The 18,138-nt window shown below is 41.8% G+C and overlaps 1 long non-coding RNA gene and 1 pseudogene across 1 annotated transcript; both read right to left on the minus strand.

The window, feature by feature from the left end:
• Positions 1 to 1,032: 1,032 nt before the first annotated feature.
• On the minus strand, positions 1,033 to 2,668 carry LOC118941482. The gene is made up of 2 exons (XR_005037752.1): positions 2,388 to 2,668; positions 1,033 to 1,366 (listed from the first exon to the last, which is right to left on the minus strand). It is a non-coding gene; the product is annotated as an uncharacterized LOC118941482 (long non-coding RNA).
• Positions 2,669 to 4,228: 1,560 nt separating this feature from the next.
• LOC110498366 lies at positions 4,229 to 16,368 on the minus strand (annotated as a pseudogene).
• Between the last annotated feature and the right edge of the window lie 1,770 nt (positions 16,369 to 18,138).

Here is an 18,138-nt window from a genome sequence, read left to right on the forward strand (position 1 = left end):
TGACATGGCAAAGGGGACAATAGTCTGCTGCTGATCCCTACAGTAATACCCAGAGGGGGATGGATGATCCATAGAGATCCTATTAAATTACTAGAGGGGCTATCCCATAAACTCTCAATGTTCCATAATGGGGTGAAAATGGCAGCCATATTGATCAGGGAGAACTCCAAACCAGTCTAATTGGAATGAATGACAGTATAGGCATAATTCATATTTGACGTCTGCATGAAAATAAAAGGCATGTGATATATCATAAATTGAGTAATAGAATTAGTGACAACTTTATAACAAATTTCTGTATAAATAGCCTCTAAAATATATGTAAACAGACCATAACATGTATGTTTTCTTAGAAAGCTGTGAGAGCTATTATATGTTACAATATCAATACTCTAAGTCCTATCATCAACAGATTTCAGCCAGTGTATGGCTGTGGACTGACTACATAGTCTGAATGGAATGTTGGCATATTGGCAGTTCAGTTGAACAAGTATTGGAATCATTCCTCTTATACTGTCTGACTAGCTAGCTAACAAAGCTAGTGCAGATAAATTCAAATTAATTATTTTACACAATATCGTATCACATCGCTGGCAAACCATGTATGAACAACTCCCTGACCAAAATGTCTGACCTTTATCCCATCATAAGAAGGTTCATACCCAATCTATTTTCTAATTATATGGCATGATCTTTGTAAACTCACGGGGCTCTATCAACGGCTCCAGGGGCGTTATCAGGCCTCCACATTACTGCCTCACAGAGGTCTGTTACTTCATCCTAGCAGCAGTATGCTGATTTAAAGTAGGATCCTAGGGCCAGGATGTTTTCCTGATAATGTAACCTGACCAGGAAATGGTCAGGTAAAACTCCTGGTCCTATTACTCAACAAAAGTGTCCGGGTACAAGCCTAGAATTGTTCTTCCACAAGCAATAAATGTTTCTAGTTAAAAACATATCTTACACATTACATTTTAGTCATTTAGCAAGCACATTTAGAGGATATTATTTTTATCCCTTCATTAAGTGCTCTACCAAGAAAAACACATTAGCTGAGGAATATTCAAAATCTGCCTAAAGCTAATTATTATACGTCTAAATATAATTCTTGTTAATTAAACGGGCCAAGAGAAAAACAACATGAATACATTCTGTGTGTCTGCCATCACCCCTAGTGGATGAGATTAAAATAAAACATGAATTTGTTGAGTCATAAAACTTAACTACAGAGGGCTTTAAAACATCTAGGAGTGAGTTGTATTGAGCGCTTTGAATGTGTCGCTGTATTTCTGGATGAGCTGCTCTACTTTCTTCTGGAACTTCTTCTCCAGTTCCTTTATGTCCTCACAGGCAACTGTGGACAGCTCTGAAAGAGGACACATATGATATATGAATTTCAGAGGCTCCTTAGAGCATCCTCCTTAGTGAATTTCCTGAAAACAAAAATAGTGAAACATTAAAAAAGTTAACCTTTTTAGATTAAACTATACTAAATATGTTCACATCACCAAATAATTGATAAAACACACTGTTTCACAATGAAGGTCTACAGTAGCATCAACAGCACTGTGTAGGGTAGCACCATGGTGTAGCTGGAGGACAGCTAGTGTCCGGCCTCATCTGGGTACATTGACTTCAATACAAAATCTAGGAGGCTCGTGGTTCACTCCCTTCCATAGGCTTACACAGTAATTAGGACATCCTCCAACCTATCAGCTCTTGCAGTATGAACTGACATGTTGTTCACCCAATTAAAGGATCAGATAATTAATCTAGTACTAAAAGCATAAGCTACAGCTAGCTAGCACTGCAGTGCATAAACCGTTGGTGAGTAGTTGACTCAAAGAGAGAAAAATATAATAGTTTAACAGTTTTGAACAGAATAATTTAAAGGAGAAGAAAGAGAGACAGAGCTATATTTCATAGTATTTTTTACTTTAACTTACTTAGCTAGCGAATGCAGCTAGCTAGTTTAGCCTACTCAAACACCCGGCTCAAATAGAGAGGGATGCTAAGGTAGCTAGCTGGCTATCCAACATTGGAACTCTTCTAAGTCAAGGTAAGCTTTTGGTTTTGTAACGATGCATGCTGAGATTCAGGAAGCAAGTTGAGGGAGTGAGTGTTTTAATAAATAAACACAACATAATACAAAATAAGAAACACAAACAATGCACAGACATGACACAGCAACAGAAACAATAATGCCTGGGGAAGGAACCAAAGGGAGTAGCAGGTAGCCTAGTGGTTAGAGTGTTGGACTGGGTAACTGAAAGGTTGCAAGATCGAATCCCCGAGCTGACAAGGTAAAAATCTGTCGTTCAGCCCCTGAACAAGTCAGTTAACCCACTGTTCCTAGGCTGTCATTGAAAATAAGAATTTGTACTCACTTGACCTGTCGCCGGCTGGGGTGTGGGAACCTGACAGGCACTGGAGCCTGGAGATCTGGCTGAGGCATGAGAGCCAGACGAACCAGCGGAGGCAGGGCATGAGAGCCTGTAGCGGCTCCTGGACCCGATGTCATTCCCACCAAAAAAACTAAAAACACTCCCTGATGCTTCCCTTAGGTGAGGTGTTATTCTGTAATGATGAGCACTGAGAGTTGGGGAGCAAGTTCAGGGAGTGCGTGTATAAATAAACACTACAAAATAAGAAGCACAGACATGACATAGAAATAATAACACCTGGGGAAGGAACCAAAAGGAGTGACATAAAAAGGGAAGGTAATCAGGGAAGTGATGGAGTCCAGGTGAGTCTGATGACGTGCAGGTGCGCGTAATGATGGTGACTGGTGTGTTCCATAACGAGCAGCCTAGAGGCTGGAGAGGGAGCACACGTGACAGGTTTTATTCATTTATTGCCACCGGGACCCACTGGTGTAACTGCTAAACTACTTGCTGACTGTACTCCGTACTGCATGATTGTAGTGGATTTACTAACGTTTTAGTTTTAGTTGCTGTGTTTATTATGGTGTTAGCTAACATGGTGACAATGATATAGGCTGTATGTAGCGGTTAGGATTTGAAGGTTTGGCTTGGAAAGTTTTTTTTGCTTGGTCACAGGCAGCTGATGTGTTGTGAACTGAAGTCCACAAGCGAAGGGAACAGATAAGAGGAATTATAAGATCAAAGGGATTATGCTGTTTGTATGTGGTTGGTATGAAAGTGAACTGTGCTTGTGTGTGAGCAGGGGTGTATTCATTCTGCCGATTCTGTTGAAAAACGTTTATTGACTGGAAGCAAGCTGAACGAAAAGAGAATAAACATACCTGAACTCTTGTTTGCAACTGTTGGACTAATGATTACACCCTAGATCAGCTAGATGCAGGCAAGAGTGTGCAAGGCATTATTGAACGTGTCAAGTTCAATCAACTTGATTGCTCAAATTTCTATCAACCTATACACCTATGTTGTAAACGTTCATTTATAGGCTAGGTTGTAGCAACCTCATGATGGGTATAGGGATATAGAGATTCGAGTATAATGTAGTTGTCTAAACTGAATCGATGTTACATTGAGCTGGGTGAATGGAATATGAATGACAGTCATCCAATATGCTGTAATATAAATAAGGGAAAGGGGGATACCCAGTCAGTTGTACAACTGAATGTACCTTCTGCATTTAACCCAACCCCTCTGAATCAGCAATGCTCATGAAAAAAAAACATCCTCTCTCATCTTAACTGCACCAACCGCCACTGATGTGTTTCCTTTTTACAACACAGAAGAGTCACTGATGTTACCTTCATTGGCATCTACAGGAGTGGAGTCCTCAGGTGCAGGATCAGATGAGCTGGGCTCAGATGCAGGGTCAGGAGCCACAGCAGGGTCAGCAACAGGAGTGGATTCCAATGGAGGCTGCTGAGGGGAGAACGGCTCATAATAATGGCTGGAACGGAAATAATGGAATGGCATCAAACACCATTCAACTGACTCCGCTCCAGTCATTACCACAAGCCCGTTCTCCCCAATTAAGGTGCCACCAACCTCCTGTGGTGGATTCAACATCTGGATCAGGGGTAGGGACGACCTTGGGGTCAGGAGTCAACTCTGTGGCTTGTTCAGCCTCTGGGTCAACCTTAGGGAGGCCCTCAGGCTCTGGAAACTTCTTAACACTCTGGGTGGGGTTAACAACAGATGGCTGAATGATTGGGGCAGGTTCATCCTCCACACTGACAGTGTTTGGGGGTGACATTTAATCCATGTTGGGTTCAGGCTCTGAAGGGGCCTCTTCAGGAGTAGGTGGAGTATCCTGGGTACTAGTAGAAGTATCAGCTTACTTCACTGGAGAGGAAGCTTTAGTATCTTTAGTATAGTGAATTGAAATGTTGACCCTATCCAACAGGAAACAGCCTTCTTACCTGTTTCTGCAAATGCAGTCTCCTCCCCCACAGTCTGTGTTATGTTGACAAGGGGCACCTCATAGGGGGAGACGTAGTCTGCTGAAGAATGTGGGGACAGAGAACAAGTCCATCAAATCCCTAACAAAGACACCATAAAACCAATCAAGCCCTGTTCACATCTTACTATGGAAATGTTTTGTTGTGAAAGGAGAACCTTAGGAGTGAAACATTTTCAGTGTTTCAATGAGCTCTGTCTGGGAATTGATTTACCTCTGTTGTCTTTGTTGCCTTCTCAGAATTCTTTGTTGGGTTGAATAAGGCATCTTTGAAATCTGAGGCAGAACAAGACAGTACAGAAGAAATCAGTCCCCTAGTGAAAATTTTATTTCAAATCAATGACTCTTAAAACACCATCTATAGGTGTTCTACCTATCCTACCTACACAATCATCCAATGTGAAAATTGAAATGTGAATACAAATTATTCTGTACCTTTTCTAAAAAATAGAAGCTGAAAGTAAGTGTACTGTACCTGCAAAAGCAGCAGGGATGTAGTCCTTGACCTTGATGTACACAAAGAGAGCTGTCAGAGTGAGCGGCATGTTGCTCTCGCTGCGCAGACAGATGTGCTGGAAGCCTGCAGGGCTCAAACCCCCATGAATCAATCAGACACAGTCAGAAGCCTTCTGACTCAAGGTCTACTTCAATCAGCCTCATTGTCGGAAAGACTGGGCAGAGGTGCAGTTTAAACCCATGTAGAAATACTGTAGGTAACGCTACATGAAGTTGCTCTTATATCTATGTAGCAAAGCTGTAATCACTCAACACTAACAACACCATGTTAATACTGTGGTTTTACTAGATTAATAGCAGTGTTACTTCACAGGTATAAGAGAAAGGTAATGCAACATGTTATCATACAGACCTGACTGAAAGGCCTCAGTGGGAATGATCCTGTGGACCTGACTGAAAGGCCTCAGTGGGAATGATCCTGTGGACCTGACTGAAAGGCCTCAGTGGGAATGATCCTGTGGACCTGACTGAAAGGCCTCAGTGGGAATGATCCTGTGGACCTGACTGAAAGGCCTCCGTGGGAATGATCCTGTGGACCTGACTGAAAGGCCTCAGTGGGAATGATCCTGTGGCCCAGAAACTTCCCGCCCTCCTCGTGAACCACGATCCTGAGGGAGGCCATGTCAGGTAGCAGGATCTGTCCACACAACAAGCTTGACCCTTCTGACATGCATTCAGCAAGGCAAAATGGTTAGCTTGTAGAAATTATAGTTGAACAAATGCCTTCTCAAAAACAAATGGTTCCTCGTTCCACACTGGGTTAATGGTGTTCGGTATGGGATACAACTTGGTCCGGTACTTCTTACACGCCTGTCTTCACACTCTTGTCTGACAGAAACGGGCCTGAATAGATCTGTAAGGAATTATGATGGAGTTATGATAACGGATATATATGATACACAGGAGGTTGGTGGTGCCTTAATTGGGGAAGACGGGCTTGTGGTAATGCCTGGAGCGGAATAAAACACATGGTTAGCATTTTTTTGTATGCCATTCCATTTGCTCCGTTCCAGCCATTATTATGAGCCGTCCTCCTCTCAGCAGCCTCCACTGATGATTTGGTTAAACAAATGTAACCTTTATTTAACTAGGCAAGTCAGTTAAATGACTGTAACGCCTTTAGAAACACATGTAGGCCTATGGTAAGGGTCTTTCTATGAACTAGGTTAACATTGAGGATTTCCTACACTGGACATCTTGTTACAACTGATAATTGACAATAATCTCCCCATTTTTTTCATGTCATTACCTTAATATATTATGGAGGATCATAGCTAGATTCAATCAAATGTACAAGTTGATTTACAACCTATGTTTAACCCTTTATCATGGTTGCTGTATTGATTGATTTGTCCACAACCGTGTGGCATAAAACATTTATTTTCTGTCCTTGCAAGTTGTTAAGTATGAATCAGTTAAATGTGTCATTGAACTTGAACCCTGTAAGAATCCTGGATCTAGCTGTCGGATAGTTTTATGTATAGAGATCTCAGAAATGCAGTGTAACTAGGTAACATTTTGTGTATTTTAATGTAATGGGGTGAAAACAGTTTTCGTGGGCACAAAAATCTAAAATAATGTATGCATTGCAAAATCAAATTCTTAAAGACCTTGATACTTAAAACCTATATCATCTACTTGAACTTGGAGCTCAGAAATGTAAGCGGCCTACTGGAATAGGCCTACCTTGAAAATATGAAAATTTCCTCAATTTGGTGCTTGAAATGTTCTTGTAATCATTGTACTCAATTAAAAGTGCTCATGCTCCCATATAATTATCTGTGGTTTCCTTTTTGATCCATTTTTGTGAGAGATGTGGGAATTGATGTTTGTTTCCCATCGCTTCAATTGAAGGGTATTGTGCTACTCTGTTGCGGTAAAACCACATTCGGTTATTATGAGGACGACAACATCTAATGTTGGCTTCAACTTGGCTTTCCATAAAAAATCATTCCTCTAAAAAAAAAGAACCTGGTTTTTGGTCACTTTCTCATCATAAAAACTGCGATGGTGAGATTCAAATGGTGAGATGAATTCATCGCTATTCATGGGTTTATTATGTGTCTCTGTGTCGGCCACATAGGCTACAAAACAATCAGCATGCATCCAATCTATTTAGTCAGGCAATGTCCACATTATTCTCACATATTTTAGAATGTAATAATAATTTGAATATCAATGCATTGGCATTGGCCTACTTTTTTTACACTTATTGCTTGATTTTTTGGGGGGAGGGTTCTATATTAGGCCCTATATGTACAATTATATAAATTATACAAGTGTATAACATTGAGGTCCTTGAAGATTACAATTAAGTGCTTGAAAAAGTCCCTGAAAAACCTTGAATTGACTTGCCAAATGTCTGTATAAAGCCTGCTTAAATTATGTATAGTCCTAGGCCTATGATGTTGTATAGGTAGAGTTATGGGCCAATTTTAATATATTCACTTTTATTCCTCTAAGTACACATGTGGAACTGCATAAAAATATTTTTGTTGTCGTTTCAAACCATTTAGAAATTTGATCCCAATGTCACACATTTCCCCATTATTTATAGAAAGACCCAAGAAGAAATAGAGCTGCAGACACAGCAGACCTGTATACATATTGACTGTCCACTTACAGTAGACTATCACAAAACAGACAGACATGTTCAACCAAGATGAACACACACACAGAAAGAGAGAGATGAGAGCGAGAGAAAGCCTGAGGGTATGCTACTCTGAAAAACAAGTGGGAGGAAAATAGCCCCCAGTTACAAACAGCCAGCTGCATCAGCTCTTCCAAAGTGGAACCGTGGATAATAATCCAGAGTGGTTTGATAATGACTAAACAGTCCAATAACTACATTAGATCTTTTATGAGATATTTTAAATGCCTGGCACAAAAGCCCGAAGCAAGAATACTGAATAGTGCCGATGTCTGCTGCTCTCTCTGAGATTGGAGTTAACATAATAATAATAATTACATGCCTTGATGGTCAGTGTGTTGTCAACGATGGTGTCGATCCTGTCACAGTAGGGGTCAAACTTCTTGTTACTAACGCAGAAGAGGTCATGATTGAGGAGGTAGTCTGTTCTTCTGTTGAATTCAAATAAAGACATGTTGTGCTGCATTAGGAAATCTGGAGAAAAAAACAACATATTTTCAGAACATTTCAAAATCACATTCATGTTTCTTCACTAATGCATACAGCACAACATTTTCATGTGAGATGGATCTGCATTTTTGTGGCATGTGCAGTAGAGCAGTGTGCAACGTGCAACTCAAAACAGGTCAACACTGACCTGCAGTGGTGAATATAAGAAGCACTTAACATCACTTAACATCAATAAAGAAACTCTACAAATGTGCCTTATAATGACTAATAATAATGATGGAACAATCATAAGTTATTACACCAGTTTATCAGCCATAAAACAATCCTAATCCCAGATAGATGTTATACAGTAGCTTTACCCATAGTTTGATAGTTGAGCGCCACCATCTGGCAGCCAGCATTCCAGAAGGGCTGTGGGCTGTAGTTGGACTAGTCTGGTTCCTTTAGGGTAGATTATTCTCATCTGCCTGTTATGCCCGGATTGACATGTTAAGGGAGTTTGCATTCACAATGTGTGGCAGAAAAGAATGATGATGTCTTAGTATTTGAGGGTAATTCAATCAGGGCTAAAGTGGCAGTTGAGAAAAGGATACCCCACAAACTCAACTGCAGTCTTGGATATCATAATCTCCCCTTTGGTCTCCACAAAAGATGAGATGAGGTAGCTCTTGTTTTTCTCTGTCCACAGGATAATGAGAGGGTGTAATGAGGTCTGTGTGTAGCTGGTGTAGAGGAGTCAGGCGCAGGACAGCAGATATGAGTCAATAAACGTACTTTATTCAACATATACAAATGCAATACTACATACAAACAATTACTCACAAACAGACATGGGGGAACAGAGGGTTAAATAATGAACAAGTAATTGGGGAATTGAAACCAGGTGTGTAAGGCAAAGACAAAACTAATGGAAAATTAAAAGTGGATCGGCGATGGCCAGAAGGTCGATGACGTCGACCGCCGAACGCCGCCCAAACAAGGAGAGGGACCGACTTCGGCGGAAGTTGTGACAGAGGGATCATGCAGAATATTATTTTCCGTCAGCAACAACAACTAGATTAACAGGTTCTATATATAACATGTACTTTGTGTAAAGTTTGTTTTTAATCATATGAGGTTATTATTTTGACAAAAACTGCATCTCTCATTCCTATTTCTGTAGAGGCAAAAGTTACCCTCATCTAACTCCTGCCCCAACTTAACATCAGCAAATCACCCTGGCGCCCTTCGAGCGCCAGGGGGGAAGAGCGGGAGCAGGCGTGACAGATTCAATGCAAACAAGACACAGTGGCACTGGAGAAATATGATAAGATGAACACATAGGCCTATCTCTCTGTTCATTCTTAGCCTGACATTTCAGTGATTTGTGTGGTATTAAAAAATATTATGCTAATATGTGTCAAATAACGTGGATTTGCATAATATGTTTATGGCCCGCTATCAAAATTCCTGCGTTGCCATGTAATGCTTACTGAATGAAGAAACGTTTTTAGTACTGCATATCCAGGCTCTGGTCTGTCCACGAAGTGAAGGTAAACGGTAGACATGTTCTCTGTATCCACTTTATCTTTTCATTATTATTTTGGGTGTAAGGGAGGATCACCTGTTTTTTACAAATATATTTTGCTGAAGAGAGGGACATCCATTTTCAATTCAAAGAGGTCCGATTTTCTCCATGTAATCCTTATTATAAATAACGTTCACTCCCTGAATGAGCTGGAGGCAGGCCAAACATCGTCAAGCCTGGAGGAAATCAGTGTGTGACAGTAAACTATGCTGAGGCGTTTGGTTTGGTCTGTGTACCAGTTATAGCGGAGCTCTGGGTGCCCTTAAATGGCAGTGTTGAGTGAAGGGGCCATGAGATGTGTGGTGTGGTGTGGAGTGGAGTGGAGAGGCTGCTGTGCTGCACACATGCTCCAGTGCCCAGGCCCAATATGACACTCTGTATTGTGTCTCAATGGACACCTGCTGGCAGAGCCACAAAGAAAGCTGTCACTGCGAGATGTAAAGCAGGGGCCACTTCCTGGTACACTGTTTCTGTAGGCACTGGGGTCTGGACTACGGTTGTAACACTCTATATCATTAGTAACACTCTATCTCTGTTGTCTGTGAGTCTTAATGAATGAGGTATGTGTTTATGGGGACTACAAGATGGGTCGACAATTGGTCATTGGTCTACATTAGTTAGATGCTTTGTTTTTGTTGGCACACACCATATCGGATCAATAGGACTATTCTCTAGCATTAAGGTCCAATATAGCATTAGGGTAAGTGTTAGGACTGGGGCTAGAATCCCCCAACATAGGTGGCATATTCCATTGAAAATGGGTGAATCATTTGTTTACTACAGCACTACTGCACTGCCTGGCACTGAGAGATGAGGACTGACTGACACCTGACTTTGAACAGGATCTCGATTGTCATGGTGAATCCGTGGATGATGATGGGTTCTTCATCCAGTGGTTTTCCCTTCCAGCAGTCCAGCTCCAGGCAACGGCAGCCGGCCAGCAGACACTGGCGGCGCCGACACGCCGGAAAACTGACCTACTGTGGAGGGATCACAGGGAAATATGTTCCATTACACTCTAGAGACACTCAAAGGCATAAGCAACCGTCTGTACGATTTCCAGTCATTTTAATTAATGAAATAACCCAAAAGGATTGTATAAATTATCATTCATCCATAGACTTTCTATTGCTTCTATTACTAGCTCTGAGCTCACATTTACAGACAAGATTTACAGTCAGATAGAACAGCTGACCTGTAGAATAAGACACATGCACATTATAGCAGTGTTACACATCTCTCTTCTATAAAACACTGGATTGAAAATACAGTAATGATTGGGAATAAAGTGCAGTCAATGATGATTGGTTAGTTCTCCTGTCCTGTCTGTAGTAATCAGACTGCATCTATGTGTATCTCTCCTCTGTTGGCGTTGGAGGAGCAGGGCTCATACTTTTCGATGAGGGCCTTCACCTGGTCAGGTCCGATACGGGAGAAGAGCTCTTCAGTGAGGCGGGGGTAACGCTGCTTCTTGTTGACCACGCCAAACCCTAAGCCAGGGAACCACTGCATGAGCTGGACCCTCCAACCGAGCAACTGTTGAGGGGAACATAATGACAATTACACCTGGCATCGCCTCATGCCTGTATTCTCCAATTAGTAAGAATCACACTGCTCGGTCAATTTCGAATTTCACTTACTAGGATGTAAATATCTCATATATCTCAGGCCAGGGACAAAAACTCATCAGGATGAGCTTGAAAGCAGCTTCATGGAAGATATCCAGTTCATAGTGTCACCCTGAGAGAACACACAATTTACCTCTCACATTATTACATTCCACTGGAAATCATTCATGACACACATTCAGAAAGGACTATAAGTACTTGAACTATATATGTTTGTCATTTAGTAGACACTCTTCTCCAGAGCGACTAGGGTTAAGTGCTTTGTTCAGAGCACAGATTTCTCACCTAGTCTGCTCTGGGATTCAAACCAGCAGCATTTCTGTTACAGGCCAATACTCTTAACCACAAGGCTACCTGCCGCCCTATACAGATGCAAAACTCAGAATTGTGGGGAGGTGTGCTGAAGCCAGGGCACTCTCCACCCTCTACTTATCGGCTAGAAACATCTTGTAAACACTGAAGATGAAAATAAAGACAACACATAAATCTAGTTTAAATTGATTTAATATGTTGAACTGTTGTGGGAGCTGTTCAACAAATTCAACAAAATTGTCTGTGGCTCACTTTTTGACAGGGATCTTAACATCCGTATTGGTCTGAAGGGAGATACAGACATACCTAGGATGGAGAGGTTCATCATTTTTTTACCTTGATTTTTTACATTCAACATAAAGAGAGACCTGTCCTTGTCCACTAACATTTTCTCCATGAAGACATGTCTGAATGCGTTGGTCCTCGATGGGTTGTAAGCAATGGACAGGATATCAGCAGCCCAGTTCTATAACATCAGACCACAACCGCATGAAATTGCTGTCTGGATTTACTACTTGTCATGATAATAACTGTTTCGTTTTTGACCACTAGAGGGCGTAGAAATGATCAGTCACAGTGCCTCAGGAAGAGAACCAATTGTTATTTTCATTAGAGTTCATTAAAACTGGATATTGTAGTCGTAAACTCATAAAGAGTGCAAGGACAGAGGATGCTTTGTGGAGGAAATGAAGGCTCATATTAGTGGTTGACCTGAGGCAAGGTTAGTGCTGCAGAGCCAGTTTGGAATCTGGCAACTAATATAAACAAATGTTGGCGGTTAGGTGATGTTGATAAGCAAATGTACTCTAGACATTTACATACCTATTGATGCATGTTTATGACACTTAATGATTTTAAGTTATGCTACATACAGTATGTGTAGAATGAGCTCTGGTTATTTCATGTTGCTGTGGGGAAAGATGTCATGACGTAAGGATTGTGATGTGTATTACCTGTATCACATTCTCCTTGTAAGCAAAGAAGCTGTGGTAAGTCAAATTTCACCACGCCTGTGACAACAGTCAGGGTTTTGACTAGATGGTCGCTGTTTGGAAAATGCAGGTTGAACACATTCCTGACTTTAGGGTGCCGTTGATGAGGACGGACAGACATGAATAAAACAAAGATGAGGGACCAAAAGTAATTCCTATGTTCCTATGTTATCACAATGATGATTATTGTGTAGGCAAAGCATTTCGTTTGTGTTTTTATGATCTCTTTCTTTCACACAGTAAAAAAAGTACATCATTTGACACTTTCTCTTGTATTCCCTGTCATCCTCTACTATCCTCTAGGTCTCCATGTATATTTGGAAAGGGGGAAATGAAGCCTGCTACATCCTGGTGTCTGTCTTCCATACACAGGACGCCTGGGAGCTCAAGCCTGACGAGACAGGCAAATCACTGCAAGAAAACTCCAGACAAGAGCAGAGAAAGATAAGAGCAGCAGCTCAGCAGAGGAACTGGGGATCTACTATATCTTCAACAGATCAAGTGTTTGTTTTGATACAGTATCCGTGGCTTACAGAGGAGCAACTGATCCCCTTGAAAGCAGAACAGAGGATAGAGTGTCATCCGATGGCACACCAGTTATAGGGATGATGTTGTTTATTCCCCAGGGAATAGCTGTGACCTCCCTCAGTAGTAGGGAGTAAATGGCTGCACACTGAAACTCTCTATGTAGACAGCTCAGGGTGGGTGCAAGCAGTGGGAGAGGTTCAAACTGTCAAACTCAATCATCTCACTACAGCTTGATCTGCTGCACAGAAATCACAAATCTGGGCTCTCTCGCTTTAGCTGCAATCACATCACCAACACTGTGTGGCCAGTATGTGTGCATTTGCATTGTGTTTATTGCTGCTTTTGCAATACAAATTCCCTCTCAGTTACACAATACACACTTTAGAGGCTTTGACAGGAAAGCAGATAAAGACTGGCTTTACTGAGTGGATCACACAGCAGTGGAAGCTGTGCACATCTTAGACAATGGTACTCACTTTAGAAAGTTTTGCATATTTTCCTGATGTGTTCTCAACGTCCAGGAGCTCTGTCTACTAGAAATGGGGAATTATAAATCCACAAGCCAATGACTATGATAGAACAATTATTATTTTATGATTGCATGAACAGATAGGCATCTGCAGCACCCATAGTAAATTGAATTATGCGTTCTACTACTTGCCTGAATCCTCTGTACGGAACAAGTGGTTAACAGACTGATGTACTGCAGAACAGAAGGTGCTGTGAGAGGAGCAAGATGGAGAGAGGTAGAAAGCAAAAGAGCAAACGAGAGAGCACTACAGTAGAATGAGAGAGAGAGAAGGAAGCAGCTGTCAGCCCAGTGAACGTTGTGCAGTGCAACAACAGGCTGGTAAAACCCACATCAGCTGTGATCAATACAATTCACGAGGCTGCTGGGACTGTAAACGCGTAATGCAGAGTTTTGAACCATCTCACAACTAGATCCAATTCACATCTGTTAACATATATTGTGGTAACAGTGGTTGCGGCGCTGAGTCATCCCAAATCCTGACGGACCCCATTCCAGAGCTGTGGAGTCTGAAGCAGCCAGCACAGCTGCTGGACACGTTTCTATTGGTCTGGATTCAATACATAAGGATCTAAACTGTTGAACTAAACAACCAGGCAGATAATATAATGTGACAATATTTACTCACTGTAAATCAATTATTTCCAAGTAATTTCTGGTTGTACTAGCCCTTAGGGTCCATCTTCATGGTGACAGGTGTCACGAATTCCACCAAAGTCGGTTCCTCTCCTTGTTCGGGCGGCGCTCGGCGCTCGGCGTCACCGGTCTTCTAGCCATCGTTAATCCACTTTTCATTTTCCATTTGTTTTGTCTTGTTTTTCTCCACTGCATACCTCACATAACAATCAGTACCCAAATATAGACTGCCATACTGTACAATATTGAGAGACAATAGCCAGGATGCTTGTTCAATCTGTGATTGCTGATCTACCGGTATATTGATTTTAATTTGCATTCAGTATTGTGGAGATGAGAAATTAAATGTACTGCATCATGTTAGATGTCCAGATGTGGCAGGGAGGGCACTGATTAATGTTGATTCATGGCCTCTGCTCCTGACTCCTCCCTCCCTGTCATTTGGGTAAAATTCATTTTAACAGCAAGTAATACCTTAGGCAAATTGTATAGGGATCGGAGGACCCAAGTTACATAAGGATAAAAGTGTTTGGGGTAATAATAATGTATCTTACTTCCATTAGATTAGATCAGGGATGGGCAAATGTCATGTAGAATTACATGAAATTTGTTATGAAATTGCTAAATCTTCTCCATGCCCATGGCAAATATATATATATATCTGCTGTCAAGAGGGGGAGTCACTAAAATGTTTTACTGTGGCCCCTCATGATGAATTCAGATGTGTTTGTGGCCCCCAGCCCCACACCCCATCAAAGTTGCCCATCTACCAATTATATCAAAAAGAACATGATTCACACTTTTCAAGGGGAAACTTGATAGGCCAGTGGAAATGATTTCCAATGCAGCAATAAAAGCATACAGTATGGTAGACCTACAACAGACAATATCAAGCATTTACACTGTAGAGATCCTCAGTCAAAAGTATGTAATTCATATAATGAATAGATGGGCAAGGATCAGAAGAAAAACGGTGTTTCACTCATACCCCTCACTCCCCGTTACCATATAGCAGGCACCATATAGCAGGCAAATAAGTCAGTCAAGCCCCCCCCCATCCAACAGTCACCTGAGATGGTGTGTTGTGTGATGTCACCTGACCATGCGCTGGGCACCGCTGGACTAGAGACACTTGAGCTAGCCTGGCTGCGTCATCTATATAGATTCCATCCCACACGAACACGCGCACGAAAACAAACACATATGAGACAAATACCCCCAGATGATCCTGCTGAGCTGCCACGCTTTGTTTAAACGTCTGACCTTTCAAGCTGTTGAATCAATCCGTAAAACCAATTATGTTTTATTAAAAGGTTTGTATATGACCCACATATACTATATTACATGTTTTTCATTTGGACCCAATGTCCTCTGCTCTGCCAATTTATCAAATCAAATCAAATCAAATCAAATTGTATTTGTCACATACACATGGTTAGCAGATGTTAATGCGAGTGTAGCGAAATGCTTGTGCTTCTAGTTCCGACAATTTAGGATCCGTTGTGGCCATGTGCACCAGTAGGCCTATGCGTAAATATAGGTTATCGGCCACTGTCCAAGGTGCTGAAATCACAAGGGGCTGAAATCATGCGCGCCACGGCACCAAGCGTTGGCACTGCCATTGGTGACGTTTAATTTGAGCCTTCAGTACCTGCCCTTCAAGCTTTCCATCCCTCATTCTCATAAATACAGTCTAGACTCTACACCGCAACACACACTGCTTCATTCCTAGTACCAGTTCCACGTTTATGTCATGACGCAATCATAGGCTACTTGGTCTGGACAATTTACACCATCCGCATACATGCATTTAATTTTTAACTCTAGTGTTGGGGTGCGTTTGGTGCGGTTTCATTAGTTAATGCAGCCCGCTGCATATAGCTGCTGGCTCTTTAAGAACCTTCACCCGCCCCCTCTCCTATATTTTTAGCTGAGACAACCACTTAATTTGTTGTAGGCTACGGTAAAGACAGCTGTGTACCGTATGATTTCACTTAATCGATTTTTTAAATGACATCGAATCCTTTACTGCGGATTCGCTGTATAGATGATTCCTTGGGAAATGCCGTCGGAATAAACATTGGTCGTACGGGACTGGGATTCTGCTGGTGGATGCTGAAATTCTCAAGAGACCCTGAGCTGCCTGCCTCATCCATGATGTACATTATGAAACACAATGTTAAACTTGGTTTCTGAGACAAACCGCAGTGCCTTCTAAGATGAAATTAATTAACCTGAAATATATTTAGCAGTAAACTGTTCAATAACGCATATGGTCCACAGTAAGCCTGACGTCTTCTCTCGACCGGATAGGTTCCCGTGTTCTCTTGGATTGTGGATAACAAGAAATCTTCAAGACGGACGGGGTAGTGGAGCATCGAGGGAAACATCGGGGCAATATGAGAGAGCGGGACTTTATGCCCAACATGGAGAGGGGCAAACCTGCCACTTATACAGGGGACAAAAAGGCTAAAATGGCTGCGAAGACGAACAAAAAGTGGGTGAGACTAGCCACTGTCTTCGCATATGTATTATCTGTGTCCTTAGCAGCCATCATTCTAGCCATTTACTACAGCTTGATATGGAAGCCAACGAGCGCATCCTCTCCAGCGGGGAAGCTAGGGATGCCCGATGAGGTCACAGCCTCTGCTAACATCTCAACAAACATATCCACAAGCACTAACGTCTCAGACACTAACTCTACAGAGACAGACATTTTATCTGTCAATGAAACCAGGTTTGGTGTAAAGACTCAGACCAAGGCATTTCACTGGGAGGGCAGAAGCAAGAGCGCCGCCGTCATCTCCGACGGCGTTTTCTCAGAAAGTGCGCATTCGCAACCGAAAGGACTCTACACGTCTGCCCAAAGCCACATAGCCGCACAAACTGCGGAGAGACCAAACACTGCGGGGAGAGATAACCAGGCGTCTCAGCCTGCTGAGGACAATCGGAGCCCGTTGCGCACTGGAGCCCACAACACCATGCATAATGAAAAAGGGGAGAAGGATGCGGACCGACAAACTACTGGCAATGCGGATCAAGCAGCGGCGGATGCTGCTCCTTCATCCACAAAGGTTCCGCAGCGCACCTCCACCACGAGACAACAAGGTTTGCGTAAAGGAGAGTAACCAGGCCATTAAACAGGAATCGAACCAGGAGTGTTTGACAGACTTATGCAGAGGGTCGGATAGCCTACAGATAGTGGTCTTCGTGGAAGATATATCAAAGAACAGATGATGCTGCGAGAATTGCACATGCACGTATTTTATTGATATCTTACATACCAATAATCTGAATGTGTATGACTGACAATTATAGACTTAAACTGCTTAAAAGAAATATTGTTTCTCCTAAAATACTATGCGTTTTCTGTTACTGTATGCCTTAATTGATGTAAGTCATCTTTCCTTTGGACAGCTCCACCAAGTAATTTATTCATAACCATATTATGGACAAGGACATGACACACCTGTATTTAACTGGTAGGATATATGCCTTTGCAGGATATGTAAACTACGCATTACTTATAGGCCTCCAATGTTATTCTATAACACAACCATTTATCACTGCCTTTGATGGGCCGAGCTGTTGAATAACAGGAAGCATTTATATAGCATTTTGTCCTCTATAGATACATCTGGATTGCTGGCATAGAGGAACCTGTATTATTGAGTTAAGCTCAGGTATGTGCATATAACCATGGACACGTATTGAGTATTTGGTCATGTATATTGAGATATTGAACATCCTTTGGCCTTGATCAAACTTTTAGTCTAATTCAACACTTTTTATTAAGACTATGTTAGGTCTAGGCATATATTACGAGGCAAATAAACTTCCTTGTAAAATGCTTCATCATTTAGATTTTGTTTAAAGAAAGTTCACGCAAAGCAACTTAATAATAACACCTTTCATATTAAACATTTTATTTTGAG

This window comes from Oncorhynchus mykiss, chromosome 19 (genome assembly GCF_013265735.2).
Source record: "Oncorhynchus mykiss isolate Arlee chromosome 19, USDA_OmykA_1.1, whole genome shotgun sequence".
Lineage (NCBI taxonomy): Eukaryota > Metazoa > Chordata > Actinopteri > Salmoniformes > Salmonidae > Oncorhynchus > Oncorhynchus mykiss.